This window comes from Protopterus annectens, chromosome 7.part1 (genome assembly GCF_019279795.1).
Source record: "Protopterus annectens isolate FY-2018-M chromosome 7.part1, PAN1.0, whole genome shotgun sequence".
In the NCBI taxonomy this organism is placed as follows: Eukaryota; Metazoa; Chordata; order Ceratodontiformes; family Protopteridae; genus Protopterus; species Protopterus annectens.
The window spans coordinates 158,476,817-158,499,653 of NC_056740.1; positions in this window are offsets into that span (position 1 = coordinate 158,476,817).

Genomic DNA, 22,837 nt, shown 5'->3' on the forward strand with positions numbered 1-22,837 from the left:
ACAAATAAAATAATATGTTGGAATACATTTTGAATAGCTCCTCATAACTATGTTCTGAGTTCATCCCCTGAAAAATGACAGCCATATTTATGATAAGGTGAGTCTAAGTAAAGTGCGAAACATAATGCACTATGAAAAGTATGCAGCCTGCTTCATGTGGCAGCTTGTTAGATCTGTATTCACTCATATTAGAGGGCTTACACTCTCCAATTTACCCACTCCTAGAAAATCTTGTATTGAGTTTTCTCATTGTTCTCCTGATTCTCCATTTTGGTTATAAAGGGAAAAAAACACATTCGACAAGCAACCCTTTGTTTCACAGTCAACCACAATAAAGCCTTTGCAGTAAACAATAAAACCACAACCACACAGAAAAAAATAATCTTAGCCCTTTCATTCATTTAATGCTAAACTTCATCGGAAACTGTGTATTATATACGTGTTGTTATTGGATGTTTCATAAAGTGATGTAATCTTTCATCATATTTAAATGTACTATGAGTAATTTTTAAACTGTTTCTGATGAAGTTCAGCATTAAATGAACAAAAGTGCTAAGACTATTTTTTTCTGTGTGGTTGTGGCTTTATTTTTTACTACAAAGGCTTTATTATGGTCGGCTGTGAAACAAAGGTTTGTTCGTGGAGTTTGTTATATTGTTTCTCTTTGATGCTTTTAGTTTTTATTCAGAAAAAAAACACATACCATATCGGAGTCATGGGAGTCATAGGAAATACAAGACTATTAGACTAGAGGTTATGTATACCTAGCAGTGGCCACCCTCTGGCTCTACCAAACTTTTCAAGGAGGTCAATGCTCTTTAGTCTTGCAGTGTATTTTAGGGTACCACTCCATTTATCTAAGCTAGGTTTCAAGATAGACAGACAAACAGACAGAGAATTGAATTGCTTGACATGCTAGAAAAGTTTGCTTCAGAGCAAGGAGAACACTGGATAATGAACCTATATCTCCACTTAAATTATTTATTTCCAAAAGTAAATTTAGATTTCTTGTTCTAGTGTTGGCTGTACTATTTAACACATTGAAAAAAGGTTTTACATGAAAGTAAGGCATATGTCTACCCTCAAGAGACTGTATCATAGTGACTACAGGTAGAGTGACTCCTGCCTTTCCTGTTAGCTTAAACGTTTGAGGTCCAAGATTCTTCTTGTTGGGAACCTTGGCAGTGTTAACAATTGTGATATTTCCACTGAGATTATAGGTCAAAGGGTGTATTATAATGTATGGTGGGGCTAACTGGGCAGAGTACAAGGAAGCAATAACATCTTTGGTTTTAGAAGACACACCCTGGGAGACTAATATGTATAGATTATTTTATTGACTATGATTGGTACATGATGATCAAAGGAGAGTGAGCCATCTCTCCAGGTGTCCATGTCTCTGATGGCAGACTCATTTGACAGTGCAATGTCATTGATGCAGTAGATGGTAGCAATTTGTTGTTTTCTGAAGGAGATGATACTGAATTTCTTAACATTTACTTTGAACCCTTTGTCTGTGCACCATGTGTTGATGCATGATAGTTCCACTTGAAGGGATTTGTATTATTTTTTGATTTGACAACTTTACCCAATTTGTAACCATGGTGAACTTAGTTAGCTAGAGCTCAGCCAGAGATATATGCTTCAGTTTTGAGATCAGAGAAGTGGCAAAAAGAAGGTGGAGCAATACAGACCCCATTAGGAATACCATTGATCACATTTTCCTTACCTCAGGAAGCATCACTGACCCTGACAGCAGGTGTTGTCCTTGAGACAGTTTGTAGTCCATGTTACCACACAAGGATCTATGTTTAAGTCTATTAGCTTGTTTAAAATCTTACAGAGTGTTATGGTATCAACTCCTTTTGTGAGATTCAGGTAGGTAGGTAGTATAAGCAATGTGATCATTGTCTACAGCCTGAGTGACCTTTTCAAAGAGGTTCACAGGACTGAGGGGGTATGATCTACCCTTAACAAATCTGAATTGCTGGGGGTTGACCCTAGTTACATTCTTAATGCCTTGGTTTATGAGGTCAAAGAGGATGCATTCCTTGGCTTTGCAGACAGGACTATCAAGGCTAATGGGTCTATAGTTGCTTGGAGCAGTGGCTGGACCACCCTTATGAAAAGGCATTACCACCACAGTGCACTTTTGATTGGTAAAATATACTGTGGCAAGGCATGGGTTGAGCTGCTTCCTGCGCCTAGGGTATAAGGTTTGAGGCTTTCTACCTTCATTCGCTTACTATGTGACTCAGAGTAAGTCACTTAATCAAACAGTACTTCCAGGTCATCCCTGAAAAGGGACAATTTGTCCAGTGAGCTTAACTGGTCAACAAATAAGTAAAATAATAGTTTATCATTGCTGCAGTAATATTGAAATGTAACTTTGTGGAATATAATGATTTCCAGAATCTATCTCTTCTGTTTGTCTTTATATACTAATTCTTGTATCTTGTATGCAATAGTTAACATTTACTTTTCCTTGTATTGTATTGTAAGACATCATGTAAGAGTTGGTAACTGTGAAGATTTTCTCCTCAGACCTCCAATGAAAAAAGGGCCTGTAATGGCTCAGTCAGACTTTCCCAGAAAACAAATGCTAATAAATAAATAAAAGGAAAGAAAAACAAGAAAACACATTAAAAGGTTCATCGAGGAGCTCATTGACACTGTTTGTAAGACAGGATGAGGTATTTCTGGTCTTGGAAAGCATTTAAGTACATGGTCCTTGAAATAGTAGGAAGTAGAAACTCTTGTGTGTATGAGATGGAGATGTTGATTTCAGGGGAGAAATTTTTTACAAATGTATTAGCCAATACGCTGGTAATGTCATCAGCATTTAAATAGGAGGTGCCATTATATATAAGTTCTGATCAGTGATATGAATTTATTCCTGAGTCTCCAAATGCAGCTGACTAATGACTTATAATTGTCCTTATCCTAAGAAGCAAGCATATGTTCATGGGAGGCTTTGCTGGTCTTACTAGCTGCCTTCAATACCTTGGTGAAGTGTTTTATATTGTCATTGTGATGAGATGTTCTAGCCTTACATAGTAACTTAAGCAGTTTCTTCCTTCTGTTGTAAAGTTTATTTATATCAAGAGGCCATGGTGGTGGGGTTTTGATCCTGGTGGGGACAGCCCTATCACTGCAGTCATCTAAATAAGAATAAAGTTACTTGGCATTGGTGGCTGAATATCCTGGTTCCATTTTCAGGTTAGTATAGGACAGATTTTTTAAAATTTTGTCTGCAATTGTAAAATATTAGTTTTTTTGAAGTCTGTAAAGAGAATGGTATTGATAACCATAGCAGAGGATTCTCTGAGGGTAGAGTTATTCAGTTGTGATCAGACTTAACAAGTCTAGGACTAACCATGGGCAGGAAGCAGGTCAGAGGTGAATTTCTGGGTCCAGGATGTTTTCACCCATTTGTGGGGTTACAGACAATTTGATCCAGGGAATTCTTGTTCACCCAGCCTAAAAAACATTGTGCATACCTGAACATTGAATTATAAGTACTGCTGTCTATGGAGTGGTAGTTCAACTCACCAAGAATTATAACTCCATCTTTAATAGGGATGTTTCCTGGGAATGCTAGGAACTTATGATTGTCATGTGGTGCCATGGAAGGAGACCTATAACAAGCTATAAGTTGAAGGCCTGACTTACCTAGTGTAAGCTGGAGTTCAGTGAGCTCACCTGGAAGGTCATTGAGTATCACACTGAAAGGGATGAAATCCCTGGTGAAAACTGAGGCACCACCATTATTTCCAGTAAACAGTGATCCAGGCACAGAGGGGTTTGCTGTCACTGGAACTGGACCATGGCTCAGCCACTGCACCAATGTCATCTTATTCCAGATGTTGAAATACTTTCAGATTGGGTAGTTTGTTACTGAGACTCATGACATTGAAAAGGGCACTTTGATGTTATCTAATTTAAGATTTGATTTGTTGGTTGAGTTGGAATATTATTTAAATTAACTCTGTCTTAAACAGAAGTTTTTCAAAAAATGTTTAAAAAAAACAAATGAATGTCATATTCTCCTCCTTCTTTGTGTGATGACTTAATACCCTTTTAGTACATAATATACATGTTAAATGTATGCATAAAGAATAAGGAATAATATAATTGCATGACATTTACAAAAAAAATAATCATTTTATTCACAGTGATATTTAAAATCTTAAGAAGTATATTATGGCAAGTTGTTCGCCAATTAATCAAACTAATTCTGCTTTTTGCCAGAAACAAACATTTCAGTTATGGTGTTGTTTTGCTGTAACACCTTTAGATGCTAGTGAGCATAATTACTAAAAACATAAAGAGATTCCTGCTAATGACCTTACTTTTAAGATAATTCAATATTTTCATGACAAAATGTAAAAAAATGCAAACGAGTCCCACCAGGACCATGTAGAAATCACTTAAGTGTAGAATAGAAAACTGGTATGGTGGTGCCCTCTGAACAAAACTATCATCTGTAAAGCTACAGGAGACCTATGACCACTTACTACTTCTTGATATAATAAGAAGCTGCATTTCTGAAAAGAATACAAGTTAATTTCTCCATCAAAATACATGCAGCACTACAGCTCCTGTATAGCTATGAAAGCACTTAGGGAAGTTAGAACATAGATAACCTTGAACAAATATAACACTGTGTTGGACTCCTGTGATGCAGGAAGTATTTTTCCTTTTTTTGTGGACTCCTGGGATGCAGGAAGCATTTATTATTTCCCCTCTGAAACATTCCGAGATATAGTGACCTCTGGTTCACTAGTACAGGAACAGCTGGTAATTTGTTTCCAATACTGGCTGTCTTGCAGCTAAACACAGATTTCCCATACACTGTTATGAAAAATCACACATGCGCTTCCTCATTTAAATTATTCCTTTAATTAAAGGTATAGCCAGACATACTCCATTGTGGCTGAGGAACACTAAACTCTATACCTAGAACAGTACAGCACAATATTATGACATATCATTCTAATCTCTTTAACTTTATAGCTATTGGAAGGAGACTCTAGTCAAGCTGTAACCAGACAACTTAATGAACATGTTAGTAAAGGCAGGTAATAGAATTATTTACTTCTGGTATACATAACATACCTTGCAAAAATCTTTGTACTACTTAATATCAGTGTCATTATTATTACTGTTTGGCATAGGAAGCAGTCCTTTAGTCCCTATGTCTTAATAAATCTCAGTCCTCAATTAAAGATAATTATGAGATCATAAGCCTGTCACAGTTGGCTTACCAGGCCCACTTCCTCTAATGATAATAACCAGGCCATGCTTTTACAAATATGTTGTTATGAGGGTTGGGAGGGTGGCCTAATGGTTAAGGTGTTTGACTTACAAACACAAGTTACAGGGTTTGAATCTCACAGGGGATAACTGGCTAGGCTTAAAATGGCTCGCAAGAGCAGTTAGCCTAGTACTAACCTATGAACCTATTAGTGATGTGGCACTTGTTGCCATAGATACTTACACTCGAACTCTAACTACTGCTCATTACATGCAATGAGGGAATCTCAGTTTATACTGTTGAGTGGCAGATGCATTTTAATGTACTGAAAGTTTAGGGTCTATATTACATGATCGAAACCTTAGGATATCGAACACCTAAAGGTTGATTACAAAATATGAAACCCATAATATCGAAAATGGCTGTTTCCACACAGGGAAACAATGCTGTTGGCCAAAATAAAAAAAAAAGTTATAAACATAAATAAAGAGGGAGGCTTTGCCCCCCACACCCCCCCATGTAGGGGGCTGTGCCCCCCTGCCCCCTAACTAAATATACCAACTCCGAGATCACTCTACAGTGGAGAAAGAACAAAATCCATGTAATGGCCAAATTACTTGTTTCCCTGTGTGGAAACGTCCGTTCACAATTTTCAGACTTCGATATTTTGTGATCGACCTTTAGGTGTTTGATAACCTAAGGTTTCGATCACGTAATAGGGAACCAAAGGTTTACAATATTAAATCAGACATGCTTCTGGAAGTACTGAAAATTTACGCCATTGAAGTTTGTACAATTGAACCAAGCATGTATCTCAATGTATTGAAAGTTTATTCTATAGAATTAGACATGAGTCTTAACATTTGAAATTTCTGAAAGTTATCTCAAGATTAGCTAGCAGTGAAATGTCTGACCCTTTCATCAACACTTTCTCCAAAAGTCTTAGCATGACTTCCTCTGTGAGGAACCTAATCCCTGCTCCAGTGTTTTGGACATGTCCTAAGGTTGGCTAGCTGTGAGGAGGGAAAATCAGAACAATGAGCATTCATAGGTTAATATCTGTCACAAATTGAAGCACAGAGTAAGGAACATCAAAACATATAGAATACATGCAAATGTGATAAAAGAAAAGTAAAGTAGTATTGAGTTTGCCAGAGTGCATTTCCTCCCACTGAACTGTACTTGGCTTGCATTGTAAGCCCTTCTCTGTTAACCTGTTTGCTGTCAGGTATCTGAGTCCATATGATGTTGCAGACAATTCCTGGAAAAGTATATGTTGTCAAACTTTGCTCTTCATTTATATGTCAGATGTCCTCCTCCTGGTTTTCCAATTCTGTAGTGAAGAAATCTGATGAGGTCAACTCCTTTGGAAAGTAACAGCCCAGTAGCCTACTCCTTTATCTTCAGTTAAGTTGACTTCATTTCTTTTCAAAGTAGTGTTCCAAACTCTTTTGAGGTTGGAGATCTGACTCTAGAGTGTATGCACCGTTGGTCATATCCTATGTGATTTTCAGTCTGTGTTCTTAACTGTGAGCCACTTTTAGGGCAAACAAACATCTATTCGTGAGCGTCTCTGTCCCAGATTTCATTTTTCTTCGAGCCATTATTTGTACCTTTGTGGTTCTTAGTGACAACAGATCTGTTTCAAAGTCTCCCAGTATATCTCACACTGCACTGAGGTCATCAGAAGTTTCCTCAGAATCATCCCCTGGACTGCCTGAGCTGTGGGTAATGGATATTTTATAAAAAGTATTAATAGAGCAAAGGTTCATGGAGTATAACTTCTATACCTCCAGCATGTTTGCAGGCGAGCCATGTCCCCAAAACTCAAAGTAATTTCATATAAAGTCAGATGTTAGAAGAGTTTAAAACTGTCCATAAATCATCATAAGGCACAGTATGCATCTTTTGGCATTTTTAAAAGTCAGTTTGCACTCCTAGAATAACTCACAGCTGAGGAAATTAAACCAGCAACTGCATCTGCAGGAATGAATAAAAATATTAAGTGGTAAAATGCAGTCTGTGTTAATATATCACAATCATTTTGTGTATGCCCCAGGGCAGAATTCAAGTAGTAACTGATATTAAAAATGCAACCACTTTTTACAGCCTTTGATTATCTTATAATTCTGTTATTCCTTCCTCAGGCTTATGGTAAAAATGACAAAATGGCTTAAATTATAATATCTGAGAAATCAGATGACATGTAACTATAACTGCCAGATGTACAATTTAGATGCTTCTTTCTCAAAGACATTTTCTAATTTTTAGTCTTTAAAAAAGCTGACACTAATCTGGGAGTAAGTCTGTATCCAAAAACTCTATTTTTACCCATTTATATAGAGTTAATCTCTTTAAACTTAGTGAAACATGCTATGAGAAACTAATTAAACTAGTAACCATGTCACAGTTCTGCTACTTAGTTGGTGCTGTTAAACTCAAAAAGATGTCAAAAGATAAAAAATGTCATACTGCTTTTTACAATTGCATCACAGGAAGTGAATCTTACTCTAATAATGCTTTATAGCAAAGTTCTTTGGATGGTAATCCTCTTGATTCCTTGAAATCTGCTCACACCACAGCTATATAAAAATATTAAGGCAAATCTCACGTGCTACTTTTCAAATAAACTATTATTCTCTGTTCAGTCATATTGTTTGTTTTTCATGGACACCACTAATTTGCTCTCTTCAGAGTACAAGACTTTCATGAGTGTCTCAGGTAAAAGTTTATGTCCATGATGGCATTACAGTAAAGTCACGAAGGTTCTCTTTGTTATGGCTTATGCATATAAAAACATCTATAATGAATGCTAATTGAAAGAAAAATCTATTATGAATATTGGTAGTCATGGATATTATTAGCATTATTTTTACTGTATTTGCAATTATTGTTAATGTCATTCTATATATTATTGTGTATGGCTTGCATATTGCCACTGTTACTGTGTATTGATTGAATTTGCATTTATAAATCCTAAGTTCATATATTGTTTTGTACTAACCTTGATCATCTCCTGTTATGTCATATGTCAGTGTGTAACAAAGACACTGAAAAACAGAACAGAGCAGGTGTGCAATTTAAGATTTGTTGTTCTAGCTTTGGGGATCTGGGTTAGGTTCTCCATAGTATCTGCATTCAGCTCAACAAAATGAATTCAGAACCGATCACATTACTAAGAGAAAATGGACTTTAAAGCTATAATCATAAACAGGACACTGTCCTACTCCTGGCCATTAAAGTGTGAAGAGGTCATAAAGACTGATAAAAATCACAGGATGTGCAAGAAAACATATAACATCTGCAATGCTGATACTTCCTTTTTCTCTCCCAGCCTATATTTCTGTCAAAACGTCAATTACCTGGGAAAAGGAAAGCAAGTTGTTCCAAAGGCTGACACTAAAAAGTATATATCCACAGTTGGAGTCACTCCATGCTAGAGACAGAACAAAGGAATTCCACAACCTTCTGTTCTGTTCTTGCAATAAATATATATACCAAAGGGAAACTAAGTCATCCAGTCAGCCATTCAGATTATTCATGTCTCCTTTCTTCTATGATAGATGAACAATCATACTTGGACTTCTGAGCTGCCTAGCTAACTGCTATTGATAGATTCTGAATGTATGTTGCTTAAGGACTGTTATATGAGCACACTCTCTGACAAAAAACCTAAAACTGTGCCATTGCATCCTGCTTACTTCAGGACCTGTGTTCCTCATAAAGACAAACTAAGTTGCAGTGAGAAAGAGGAAAATTTGCCTAAAAGTATTCAATAAAGTCTACCCACAATTAAATTGGAAATTTACCTTCACAGGAGCCAGCATTCATGTCTAAGGAATTATCTTCAGTTTTCTTGATTTTTCCAGAGATAGAGAGTGAGAAAGGTAGGGTGGGAAAATAATTCAGGACTACTTTCCTAGTGTTCTTCAAGGACCAAAGACCTATAAACAATGAAATCATCTAACAGAGGACTCTTGACTACAGAAAGGAATTCTTTATGTTTAGGACTTATAACTGTTACCGTGCCATTCCTTTTATCAACCACCACACTGATATATGTGATTTACTTTCTTTTTTCTCTTTTCTTTCCTTTTTCCTGACTTACTACTGCTGCACGTTCCTTATTTATTAATCCTTACTAAATCATTATGTTATTCATTTATTTTTAATAAATGTAATAAATTCTGTTGTATATAAATCCACCGTGCTGCATTTTAGCTGTTTTTATTTTTAGCCTGACTGGAAACTAGAACAACAGGCTGAAAAGGGGACAAATAAAAGTTGTGCCTATTTATTTTCATCTACAGATAAATTCAGAACTTAAAATATCAAATATTACATACTTCCCTAATTGTACTGACACATCTTTACTGTTAGCACACTAGTATCCTTTTTAGATCTGAAAACTGCATATGACACCATACTTAAAATCTGGCATACTTCCATGAACGTTAATCTAAATAATCATTCATGCAAATTCTAAACATTTTAAATGCATTTATTTATTTTCATCAATAAATATACAGTGAACCCAAACAATGATGTTAACAAATTGTGCGGATCCTTGCTAGAAGACAAGTACATAAGACATGGATACCTACAAGAGAGATTTTCACAGTTTGCAAATAATTTTGGCATTACTCTTTAATAGTATTGTGCCTTTTCAAACAACATAGGATTTACAGACATTTTAGTAAACTTAAAAGATTAAAGCCGGGATTCACTAATCCTCCGTGTAAGACTAACTAAGTCTTACACAGAAAATGCAGTCTAAGAGTATGATGTCAGCGCGTCATGCATATTCATGAGGGCACGCTGACTCAACTCTAAGGCTAACACGGAACGTGCACGAGTGCAGGGGGCATGTCAGACTGCCGAGCATTCCAAATATCCACGCCCCTGCAAGTGCGTAAACTGCAAATGTCAACTGAAATGAGCGAGTCCGCTCAAATGTCTACATACCCAACACTACACTCCCCCACATTCTAAATCCATGTACAAGTTAAAAATGTAAAGCTTTCCTATTTTTTTTTTATTATTCCCGATATAGCTGCCCATATTTGCGTGTGTATGCGCAGGTTTGCCCATTGCTTAGCTACAGTTAGCAGTGTAGACATCAAAGAGGATAATAAACTACTTATGTGCAAATTAAGCCAAATAGCAATAGCGTAGTGGTAGAGCCCTCGCACAAAGAGGAGGCATTCCAGGTTCGAGTCCCGCCACTCCCCTTCCTATTTTCTGTAGGAAATGTGTGCATAAAAATAATTCCTGACATTTTCCTTTTAAATTACAGTAAAATGCAATGAAATGGCCTATGTGGTAGTGAACGATATTTTATATATATATATAAGAGGGTGGAATGGTCATGCATACTGATAAATGCATAAGTAACGTATCATAAGCAATGTGAAGCACTGCTAAGCAAAGTTTACTAGTATTAAGCACAGTTAAGTATAATTGCTCATAGCTTAGCATTGCTTTAACTAGCGCAATGGCTTTGCACAGAGCGCAAACAAAACATGATCGCGCAGAGCTGTGCACCGTGCTAACTAGCGCAACGTTGGGCAATGTCGGGCAGTGTAGAGCAACGTTGAGCAATGTTAGGCAAAGTTGAGCAAAGTTGGCTAAACACAGCCACACCTCCTAGCTGCTCTGGCCAGTAGTAAAATAAAAAGCAATGACAGGCCTCGAACCCAGGATACTGTGCACCATAATCACAGTACTAAACCACTAAGCCATGACAGCTTTAAATATGGATGCATTTCCAACACACTCATATATATCAATGGAAGTTTAACCATTGCTAAGCAGGTTTGCTTTTAGCTGAGATTTTTCAAAACCGGCCAATCACAATTGCAGGAAATAAGGCATATTTAAGCTCCATAGGCGGGAATAATTGCCATAACTGGTTGTGGCTCCCATCTGCAGACAGTATGGCCGGTGTTGGAGAGGGCTCTCATTTTCGAGCGCAACGGTGGGGCATTGAGGAGTCAAAAGTAATGGTTTGGCTCCTCGTCCATCATCATGATGCAAGACTCCTGCAGGGCCAGTTTCAGGGCACTGAGTACAAAGCGGAAGCCTGGAACCATCTAGCACATGATCTCACCAGTGCCACAGGCGACCCTCGGACTGGTGAGCAGGTTAGACACCACTACTCAGACCTGAAGAGACGCAAGGAGGACCGACTGAACCAGTGGATACAGGAAGCCCATGAAATCGAAAATGCCCCACTACTGAGTATGTAGCCATGGAATGAAGTATGTAAGAATTGCTATTGTAGTCTATATTATGGATAGGTATGTCTCAATATCTCTTCATTTACTTCATAGCTGCAGGTGTCCATGCTGTGAATCAGCAAGCCTATGTAGATAGGCTGCTAAGGCTGCGCCACCAGGCAGGTTAGTAATTATTCTGCATGTGTTGTCATATACAAGAAGTGAGAGAGCCTGAAAAAGAGTGTTGTAAACCATTAATAAAGGTATAATAAGTGTTGAATAACTTCTCTGCATGTACTGTTATATAAAATAAGTGAGACAGCTTGAAAAGCTGTTGTAACCCATTAATAAAGGTATAATATGTCTTGAATAAAAGACCTCTGCATGCACTGATATATCAAATAAATGAGATAGCCACTAGAAAAGTGTGTAATGTAATTAATAAAGGTATAATTCCTGGAGTGTGTCCGTGTCACTTTCTTCGATATGTTGTTGTACCCTTGCATTATAGAAATAGTACTGTTGTATTAAGCGCAGTCAACCCACACATGGCTAGGCCCATATAAAGTGGATGAAGAGAGTGTCAGTAGCTGTTACGCATATATACAGTCCTCAACTGTCGATTCATGGCCGGCATGTACAGGTTAATCTGGCATGAGTAGCTTGTTATTGTGCTCCCCAGAAATGTCAGTGTGCTGCTAGAAATGTAGGGGGCTGTTAACATATACCTGATAATGTCACCTGAACGCATCCAGATATGTAGATACATAAATATAAATGAAATATATAAATATGTAGCAGTAACATCTGCATCCAGGACAATTTGTATGTCAGATACAGGTCAGGTATATCAAGAACTAGCAAAACCCATTTCACAATTTAACGGACATTGCCTAGTGTTATAATACGTGAAGGGAATATATAACTGCAGTCAATAGGAATGTAGTGTAAACTATAAGTATATATAAGTTGTTAATGGAGGTATCTTTTTACACCCTACTGTATGTGCATAAACAATGCAATTCCACACCTCAATGGGTATGTCTAATCTCATAACATTTGTTGGGACATATGTCCTATTGGTTTATAAATATCTGCATTTACTTTGATGCATGTGCGCTGTTCACATACCACAATCTTGGTGACCTGTTGCCACCAATCAATCCTGCATGCTGTTGGAATGTCCACTGTTGTTCTATACATACATGTGTTATGCTTGCTGTTCAACTGTTGAAACTCTGGAGTGTCGGGTTAATGGGAATACTACTGTATGCTGTTACAACTAAATTGGAATGCTGTTGGCTATTACTACCCATATTGCCATTAAATCCTCCTAAACATAGAATGTATGGGAAGGTCGGTCCCAGCAGACCCACCTGTCCCACCTCAGCTGGCGATGGCACCTGGCACCAGCAGGTCCAGTGCCCAGCCCGGGACCTCCTCCTCCATTGGTCCTGTGCCACCTTCAGGTGGAAGCGCTGCAGGGGATGGGGCTCACCCCCCCATGCAAGTGTGGCCGGAGGAGGGCCACCTATCACCCTCCAAATGGTCCGGGCTGTAATGCGTAGGGAGATTGAGCATTCAGTCACTGATCCTCTATGCCAGCTTGAGGCAAGAGTGGCGCAACTCATGGGTGAGCCTGCCCCTCCTACACAGCCCCCAGCACAGCCACCCTCCGGGCTGTGAAGGTGCAGTGGTGACTGCCCATGGGTGGGGATCTCAGTTCCACTGTTGCCATCTGTGGGCTCATGGGATTGCGATTTCCAAACATCCTTCCCCGTTAATGGTGTTCATCTACCCCATGTGTCATATTCCACCCTTGTATGCATCTTGTTTGTCTTGTCTGTTTACCTTCCCAACCTACCTCCCAAAATATACCTACTTCCCCTACCCCACATTCCACTCTCACCTGAAAAAAAAAATGGGCAATCTGCTCCCACAAAAAAATTACGCTCCATACATAGCTGCCCATTTTGCACACATGTCCGCTGGACACATAAAGTGAAATTTAATTGGCCGTACAACATACTTTGTTGTCCTCATCCCTCTCTCAGGGGTGGAAGGTTTCAAATTCCCCTCCAAATTACTAGTATATGCACAGCTGTTGCTGTTAAAGAAATGGGCAGCTATGAACCTTCCCTACACCAATCCTGCACATCCTGAGCTGTTTTCCCTACTGTCTTTCCCTCTTTGTGCCCCTTTTTCACCACTTTCCTATCTCCCCATTTTCTTTTCTTTCAAAGAAATGAGGGCGGGAGTTAGCGGGAGTAAGCACTTTTAAGCAGTAGTTAGCAGGTTTGCACGAGTGTGTGCCTGTGTGTGCTTAGCTAAGTATTGCTAAGTGTCGTGCAAACCCACGTAAACCCACTTACAACTGCTTAAAAGTGCCTTAGTCACCCTGCATGTGAGGGGCCTTGTTTTGCTCAGCAGCAAAATAAAACACCAATGTCAGTCTCGAACCCCGGACCTTGGACACACTAGAGTGCATGAAGTACCACTTAGCCACAGTAGATATACAGCAGGTTGTTGCTGAAATATATATATCATGCATCAGAATGAATGAATGTAAAGGTAAGATAGGAATGCCATAACACAAAACCTGTTCTGTGGAACTTTACCAACAATTGTTGTAGAATAGCATTACATGACTTTGATAACAGAACCAGCCATTTTAGCAGTAAATAATGTTACAACAGCACTTTACAACCCTCACACAGTATCACACCAGGACAATCCTCACCCAAATGTACAAAATACCTGTGTGTTCAAGGTCCAGCAAGGATGTAGGTAGGCATACTCAGTATTGGAATTGTCCAGTTTTCATGAGCATCCTGTGCTAATGTCAACAAAAAAAAAAAAACACAAACTGTGCAGAAGTGAGTACATTAATATCCACAGTATAGCAGTTCACAAACAGTTCATGTGCCAAATGAAAACATCTCAATAACTATGTATGTATGGCAGCTAATTGCATAAGTAGAAAAGAAACTACATACTCCCATGTATCTTGGGTTAGCATTTGTAGGGGTGAGTACAATTCTACACTGACAACTGTGTACTGGAAGTGGCAACATTCAGGTCTGAGTACAACATTCAAATCACTGGCTACACCCCTAGGATCAGATACAAGAAGTACACCAACCTTCTGACTTACACAATGGTGTCCACAGCAAACAAGCATGGTCCCCACTTTGGAAAGCTGAAAGGGCTATGCCTACCTGACCTAGCAATTTATAGCATTTGGTTGCTATGACAGTGAGTACTGCAAGGACAACACAGCAGGCTGCATGCAATTGCCAAATGGTGGCCAATAATTGGTACAGAGGCCATCACATGCACATGTGCAGATACCTATAAAAGCAGGCTGTACTAGCTGTCCACACATGTAATCATTTCATTGCAGGAATGGAGAGAGAGGGAGAGAGAGAGCATTATAGAGCGACACAGAGAGACACAGACCACAGCAACAGCAACAGAAAACAAAAAAGATATAAAAGAAAATATATTTGAAAAAATATATATATTGAAAAAAAATAATATATTGAAAAAATATATCTTGAAAAAAATATATTGAAAAAAATATTGAAAACAAATATATATTGAAAAAAATATATATTGAAAACAAAAATATATTGAAAAAAGAAAATATATTGAAATAAAAATATATTGAAAAATGAAAATATATTGAAAAAGATATATTGAAAAAAACAATATATTGAAAAAAATATTCATTGAAAAAATATATAGAAAAAATATAATATATTGAAAAATATAATATATTGAAAAAAATATTTTGAAAAAAATAAGATATAAACAAAACAAAGTGTACAAAACACACAGAACTGACTACTACAAACACATACAAAGGAAGGTATGTAACAGATATGTATTTACTGGCATGTAGTAGATGTTTTTGAAGAGTACTCTACATAGTTTGAATCATCCATATGTGGCAGCAGTACATATCTATGCACAGATGCCCTGCATATCTACTGCATGGAGAAATCAGTGTGTAGCTGTGTGCAGTGGGATATGACTGTGACATATGTAGTTCAGCATTAAATGTCAAACATCTGATCCATGTTATCTGTGTTCTGTACAGCAGTGTGTACAATGTCTGTTTGGGGGAGTAGCGCATACAGTTATGTAAACATGGATGTGACAGAGTAACAAATGCATGATAGTCATATTAACGTGTAGCTTAGCATTGGCAACAGCTCTACCAGGCTAGTATGGTAATTTAGCATTTGCAGCTATATATATATATATATATATATATATATATATATATATATATATACACCCTCTAATATTACTGTGTGCTCACATATGACACTTGTTCATGTTGCAGCAAGGCCCAACAGGTCAGCCGTGAGGTACATGGACTTACAACAGTGTGGTCCTTATGTGTGTATGGCATACACATATGGAGAGATCTGTCTGTGTCAGATATATTAGCATCTGTACATGTGCATAGAGCAAGGGACATACTGCAACTGTTTGTGAAAGGTGGATATATATATGCTGTTGAAGGTTGTTATGTGCATATTTCTATGTAGGGTGTAGTGTGTGGCAAACCAGACAGCATACAGTGCTGGTATATGGCATGTGGTGGTTGAACGCTGTGGGTATGATTCGTCAGGTTTGCAGTGTTGCAGCCAGTGAGGCCTGCTAAAGCTACATGGGCTGAGAACACCTTCAATGCATTCCGCACAACACTGTGCAATATTATGACATAACTGTATACCTCGCAACCTTCCCATACTTGATATTCCCACCATGAAAGGTGGACTGTATATGTGCCCATATGTATATCTATATGTACACCAATGGATGTTTATATGTATGTGTGTGTATATATATATATATATATATATATATATATATATATATAGAGAGAGAGAGAGAGAGAGAGAGAGGGAGACAGGATCATATTTACTGCAACAGATGCCTAGTGACAAAGCCATGGGCTCAAGCTCAATGTTGACACTGCATTGGCATACCTCCTTGCAAAAACTCAGTATCCATTAACTACTACATAGGTGGTAGTCTACTTAACACCGAAGGTGTGATAAGAGACCATGGGACACAGGTGGACAGTAGTCTCCCCTTTGATAGTCACAGTGCCACACTAGTCATGTAATCTGTCTACTTGGCACACGTCATCACAAAATGTGTGTCATCCAGGGAAATATAGGCCACTGTTCCCCTCTACTCCACACACATAAAACCCATTATAGAGTACAATGCCCCATGTGGTATGTACCTCACAAGACATCTACAGCAACTGGAAAGGACACAGACATACCTCACAAAGAGTAATACTGGCCTCAAACAGATGCCCTATGCAGACCGTCTCACAAAACCACAGCTAGACTGTGTCGCATACCATCTACCTAGAGGTGACCTCTGCCTAACATGCAAAGCTATGTGAAACCCAGAGCTTTTGGACATGCTCCATGTAAACAGATCACAATCCCTACGAGCTACACGCTCTAGGGACCTAAACCCTGTCACCTCAATAAACAGCACATGCTGGAGGGATAGATCCCTATCTCAGAGACATCCCATACTCTGAAACAAACCACCTATCAATAGCAAACAAAGCTCCTAATTAGCAGTCATCATATATACACCTGATGATTGTATGGGAGATAGAAAATACACCCCAGGAATCACCTCTGTGGCTCTGCTTGACAGGGGCATGTGAAATTATCTGTGTGTCAAAGGCCAGAGTAGCGTATGGCTAGACATCTATAAGTCCTAGGGCCAATAGCCTATAACCTACCTATGAACTGATACACATCCACATGTACTTGTTGCAATAATTGCTATGTGAGGTTGACTGAGTGTGATGATGAATGTGTTGGTGAATGTGTCAGAGTTTTGTATATGTGTGATAGCTAAGTGGGAAACTGTTTCTGTCATGGTATTGTGTCCTAGCTGTGATCCCAGCAAAAGATGTGTATGCTATTGCTAGGCAGAAAAGGTAGTATACCAGACAGTCTGACATAGTCTGTTGGTGTCGACTGGGATGTCCCATTGTAGGCTACAGCAGTACATGTATGCTTATTGAGTGTTACTGCTGGTGAATCCAACCCCTGAATGAACTGCAGTACTACCTGAAGCTGTATGCCTAAACATCACAGTATGGTGTATGTCCACATGTCTTGGAACCACTGTTTTGTTTGTTCCCCGTAGTCCTCACAGATGACATACCTCAGGCATAAGGTCTTGTAACTACTGACACACAGTACTTTATGGTACACAGGTAAAGGTCATGTGGGTTGCCATACCTTTGTGTCTGGTATGTATGTCTGATGTGTGTGTGTATGCCTGTACCATGGCCTTGGTCATATGTGTGTGTTACAGGATATAGGTGTGTATCTAGCAACATGTATAGTCTAGTACAGCAGTATGCCACCTATATTGACAAATGAGCACATATGTTAGGTAGGGGTTTGCCATCAATGACTAGTGTGGTATACTGGTAATACTGTAACTGGACTTTACAATCATTGCAATGGATTACATGTTACATTATGCATTAGCTTGATATATACCCCCTGTGGCTAGGTGGTGCATTGTGTCGCATACAGTGTGCCATGTACTGTTGTATAGTCTTACATACTGGTTTATCTTTGTTGCTGTGCAAAACATGGTTTGATATATAGAGTGTGCCAAGCACTGTCAGGCAGTTGTGGGTTGAGCACTGATATGTGGTATTGAAAGTGTGTATCCTTTGACAGTCAATAGGTTCCTATATATGGCAGTTAAATGATATCTGTACTTTAGAATGTTAAGTGTGCCACTTGATTAGCTCACATATATTGTTTCATTGTCTTCCAGGGTCATGGCCCACCATCGTAATCCCTCATACAGCCCAGCAGAGGAGGAAGTGATTACAGCCACCATGGTTTAGCACTACGCCCTGCTGTTCTCAAGAACCAGCCAGGACCAGCATGAGCAGACTGCACTGTGGCAAGATCTTCTCCGTAGGGTAAATGACATAGGCATGCATAACCAGACATATGAGCAGGTACGCCATCACTGCAGTGATTTAATTAGACATGTCCGGCAGCGTGCGTCTGATATCCGTAGACAACAGCTTGCCACAGGTGGTGGGGGTGGCCATCCATCCCCCCCTCACCAGAGTGGAGGAGCTGCTCCTGAGCCAGGTGGCTCCTGGCCAACAACAACAACTAGCATGCATCATCATGGAGGCCGGAGCCACCCAGCATGTTGACATGGAGCGTGCAGGTAACATGGCATAGCTGTACACTACTGTTACCTCTACTGGTAGATCATGCTTATGTGAGATGTGTACTCTGTAGTTACAAGATGTGGTGCCTAGTGTTATGCAATAACAATAATTCGGAATATAATATCCAGGCCTGTGACTGTCAACAGTTGTACTACTGTAAGATTGCAAACACACAGTAGCAATGCCACAGTTGTTGCCACTGACAAACTGTCTCATATCCTTGTAGGTCCCTCTGGTGTGACAGCAAGGCAGCAGACTCATGCTGGTGAGTGTGTTCTACATTTAATATTGCTAATTAAATGTGCATGTTGTAGGTGAGGTGTAGGCCATGTACATGTCACACACCAGCGCATAATGCATGCTGTGCATGTTTGCTGTGAGACTATGCACATCTCAGTAACGTGAGTAGCTGCCTCAAACACATGCAATACACAGAGCATCCCACACAGTTGTGGCAACACTGTAGTGGACATTGGATAGGCAGAGTCGATACACATGCACACAACACACACACCTGTGTCATACTCAGTACACGTTAACATGCTACACATGGCATATTCAGACACCCACTGTAAGGTCACACGTCAGTATCCCAAATGTCATCCACACAGCACACATCATATACCTGAGGGGTAGAGGCCTCTCATGTGACTGTGCGACACTCTTCAACACATAACACATTCATGTTAGGCAATGCCCCCTATTGGGCACCTTATGAACCCATGTAACAACTGGCTGTGAAATGGTGAATGTAGCCATAGTACTGCAGTTCAGGTACAGCATGCTATGTGCCAGTCTGGCACAGATTAGTAGCCTTGAGTGACCACATGATGCTGCATGATGATGTCTCATGGTACTACACCCCATCCAGTTACAGTGGCCACAGTACTACACATATAATTAATTGCTATGCACCTCAATGTTGTGTGTGTGCAAACATATGCACCTATACACAATATGCATAGCAATCACCATTTGTACAAAGTGACACACATGTCTTGTAATGCTATTGAGTGTATAGGTCACATGACACACATTGTATATGTGTGATGTTTAATGTTGCAGTTGTGTGGTAGCATGCCATGTCATGGCTGACACTGGCATGTCCACAATATGTCCTGCACTCACCATAACCACTGTACAATGGCTATGTTGAGCAATGGTATTCCATCAGGTATACATACACCACTCATCCTGTGTGTATACATAGCATACATGTGCTAAACCTGTGTCCACAATTATCTGCTAAAGACACAGATGCTCTAATCAGAAATGGATATCTATGTGACACACTGATACACATCCAGTCATGGTATGTATACCTGTGAGTGATGGTGCACAGGACATTGCAGAGCTTTTAATACTTGCACAGCAATGTTGTGTCCATGTACACATTGCATTCCAGGGTGAGGGCAATCACTGAACAAAACACACATGCATCAAAGCCATGTATGCTGTTATTAGCAAGGGCTGTCTACACTCACACTGCATGCTGTTGAGCAACACACGTCCTGCATGTTGTCACATTTGATATAAATGTTTGGCTTGTGATACTGAACCCACCATCACATTCTATCGAGTATGTTCTGGATTGCTGGAGGTGTGTGTGTGTGTGTGTGTGTGTGTGTGTGTGTGTGTGTGTGTGTGTGTGTGTGTGCATGCGTGTGTCTGTTTTAGTGAGGAGTGTATTTGTGTGCATGTGTTCATGTGTGCATGTGTTCATGTCTGCATGTGTGCATGTGTTCATGTGTGCATGTGTGCATGTGTTCATGTGTGCATGTGTTCATGTGCTCATGTGTGCATGTGTTCATGTGTGCATGTGTGCATGTGTGCATGTGTGCATGTGTTCATGTGTGCATGTGTGGTGCAGGCATCATGTACAGGTCGTAAAGTGTGTTTCCTGTCTCCCTCTCACAGGTGCTAATTTTGGGCTGGTTCACTGCAGCAGGGAAACTGATGTCACTGAGTATGATAGTGATAATGATGATAGGTGTGTTGAGGCACAGGCATTTTTGCCAGGGTCTGTCGTTGGGCCAACACTCAACAGTACACAAGTGTCCACCCCATCCATGCACACAGTCATACTGCCAATACATAGGTTCATAGGTTCATACTAGGCTATCTGCCCTAGGGCATTTATAAGTCTAGCCAGAGTGTGTTTGGCTTTCGCCACCCATTTTAAATTAATTTTGCTATGCCCTTTATCGAGGTTAGTATACTGTGCCTCTGTCTAACAGTGACACAGAAGTGATACCCGGGGTAAACCTATGATCCCCCATCCACTCATCAAGATTCCTCTTGAAGAGAGGCAGTGAGGGACTCTGCCCAACCTGGACTGGGATTTTATTCCAGAGTGAAGGGAGCCTCTGGGTTATGAATCTGTCCCTCCAGCATGTCCTATTTATTTCAGTGCTGAGGTTCAAGTCTCTCGAGCACATAGCTCGATGGGATTTGGATTTTCTGAGGTGCAGCATGTCCATTAATTCTGGGTTGGACATGGCTTTATACATCAGGCACAGATTGCCTCTAAGCAGGCGGTATGCCACTGAGTAGAGCTGGAGTTTCTTTAACCAGGCAGCATATGGCATCTGTTTGAGCCCTTTGATCCTCTTGGCGAGGTACTTTTGGGGTCTTTCCAGTTGCTGCAGGTGTTTGGTAAGGTACATCCCAAAAGGGGCATTGTACTCAAGTATGGGCCTGATGAGGGATGTGTAAAGAGGCACGATGACCTCCCCTGATTTGATGTGAATCCCTTCATGATTAGGTGGGCTATATAAAATGTTTTTCTAACCACTTTGGCCACGTGGTTGTCAAATGAGAGATTGCTATCAACTTGGGTCCCCAGGTCCCTAATTACTTCTTCTGTACTTAATGGATTATGACCTATGTGGTAATTTGTGGGCGCTTTGTTTTTGCCAAAGGGGATGACTATACACTTTTTGGTGTTTAGCTTGAGGCCATGGCTCTGGCACCAGTTGTCTGTTTCTATGAGGCCCTTTTGGAGGATGCTTGTGTCGGCTGGAGAGTCGATTATAGTGCCCAGTTTGCAGTCATCTGCGAACTTGGTCAGCCACAGTCCTTCCGTGTTGGCCTGTACCTCCGAGAAATATGTACCGAACAGGAGAGGTCCCAGGACTGAGCCTTGTGGGACACCACTTGTAACTATCAGCTTCCCACTTTTGCTATAAAAACAGCATATCACTACCCAAATGTCCCATGAATACAATCATGTATGTAACCTGTCCACCTTCCAATTGGATACAATCTCAACCAAAATATATGTCAACTGGAGTTCTTTACATACCCTACAACTAGATGCAGTGGCATCCTTGTTCAACATGATTTTTCTAAATATTCTAAATGAACTAGCTCCATAAAACCAAGACAAACTAAGCAATTACTGAATCAAAGGTACATGGCTTGGTACAACTACTAAAAGAACAAAACTGAAACCAACCAACTGAAATATAAACAGTTGAAAAGCTTAGCTAAAAACAAAATCAAATTAGGCCAAAATTTGTTATATAGACCTACAAACTTCTACTTGAGTCAAACATAAACTATTCTGGCCTTTAGTCAATCAACTCCTTCACTCAGGTCAATCTACACAACCAACTTTTTCTTTAAGTAATCACTCTGAAAGCATTGGCAGCCAATTCAACTTAAATTTATTCAAAGTTGCACCCTAATAAAGCCCTTAGCTCTAACCCTCCATTATCTCTTGAATCTGCTCAGCACACCAATAAACTATGTTTCCAGTCCACACCTACCTCCACTAGCAAAAAACTTCAAATCAAGCTAAAACCCACTACTCTTGCCTCAGAAAACCAACCAGCTAAATACATTAAGTTTGCAGCTGATGCTATGGCCTATCCTGCTTCCGTAATAACCTACTGCTCAATCAGAGAAAGCTTTTCCCCAGAACTCTGAAAAAAATCTTACATATTACCACTGCATAAAGATGGAAATTACACAGATCTTTCCACTTGTTGGCCCATCAGCATTTTGTCACCGCTTTCTAAAATACTAGAAAAGTGCATCCAAACCCAACTACTTACCTTTCTCTCTCTCTGATAATAAACTCTTATCTCCAACTCA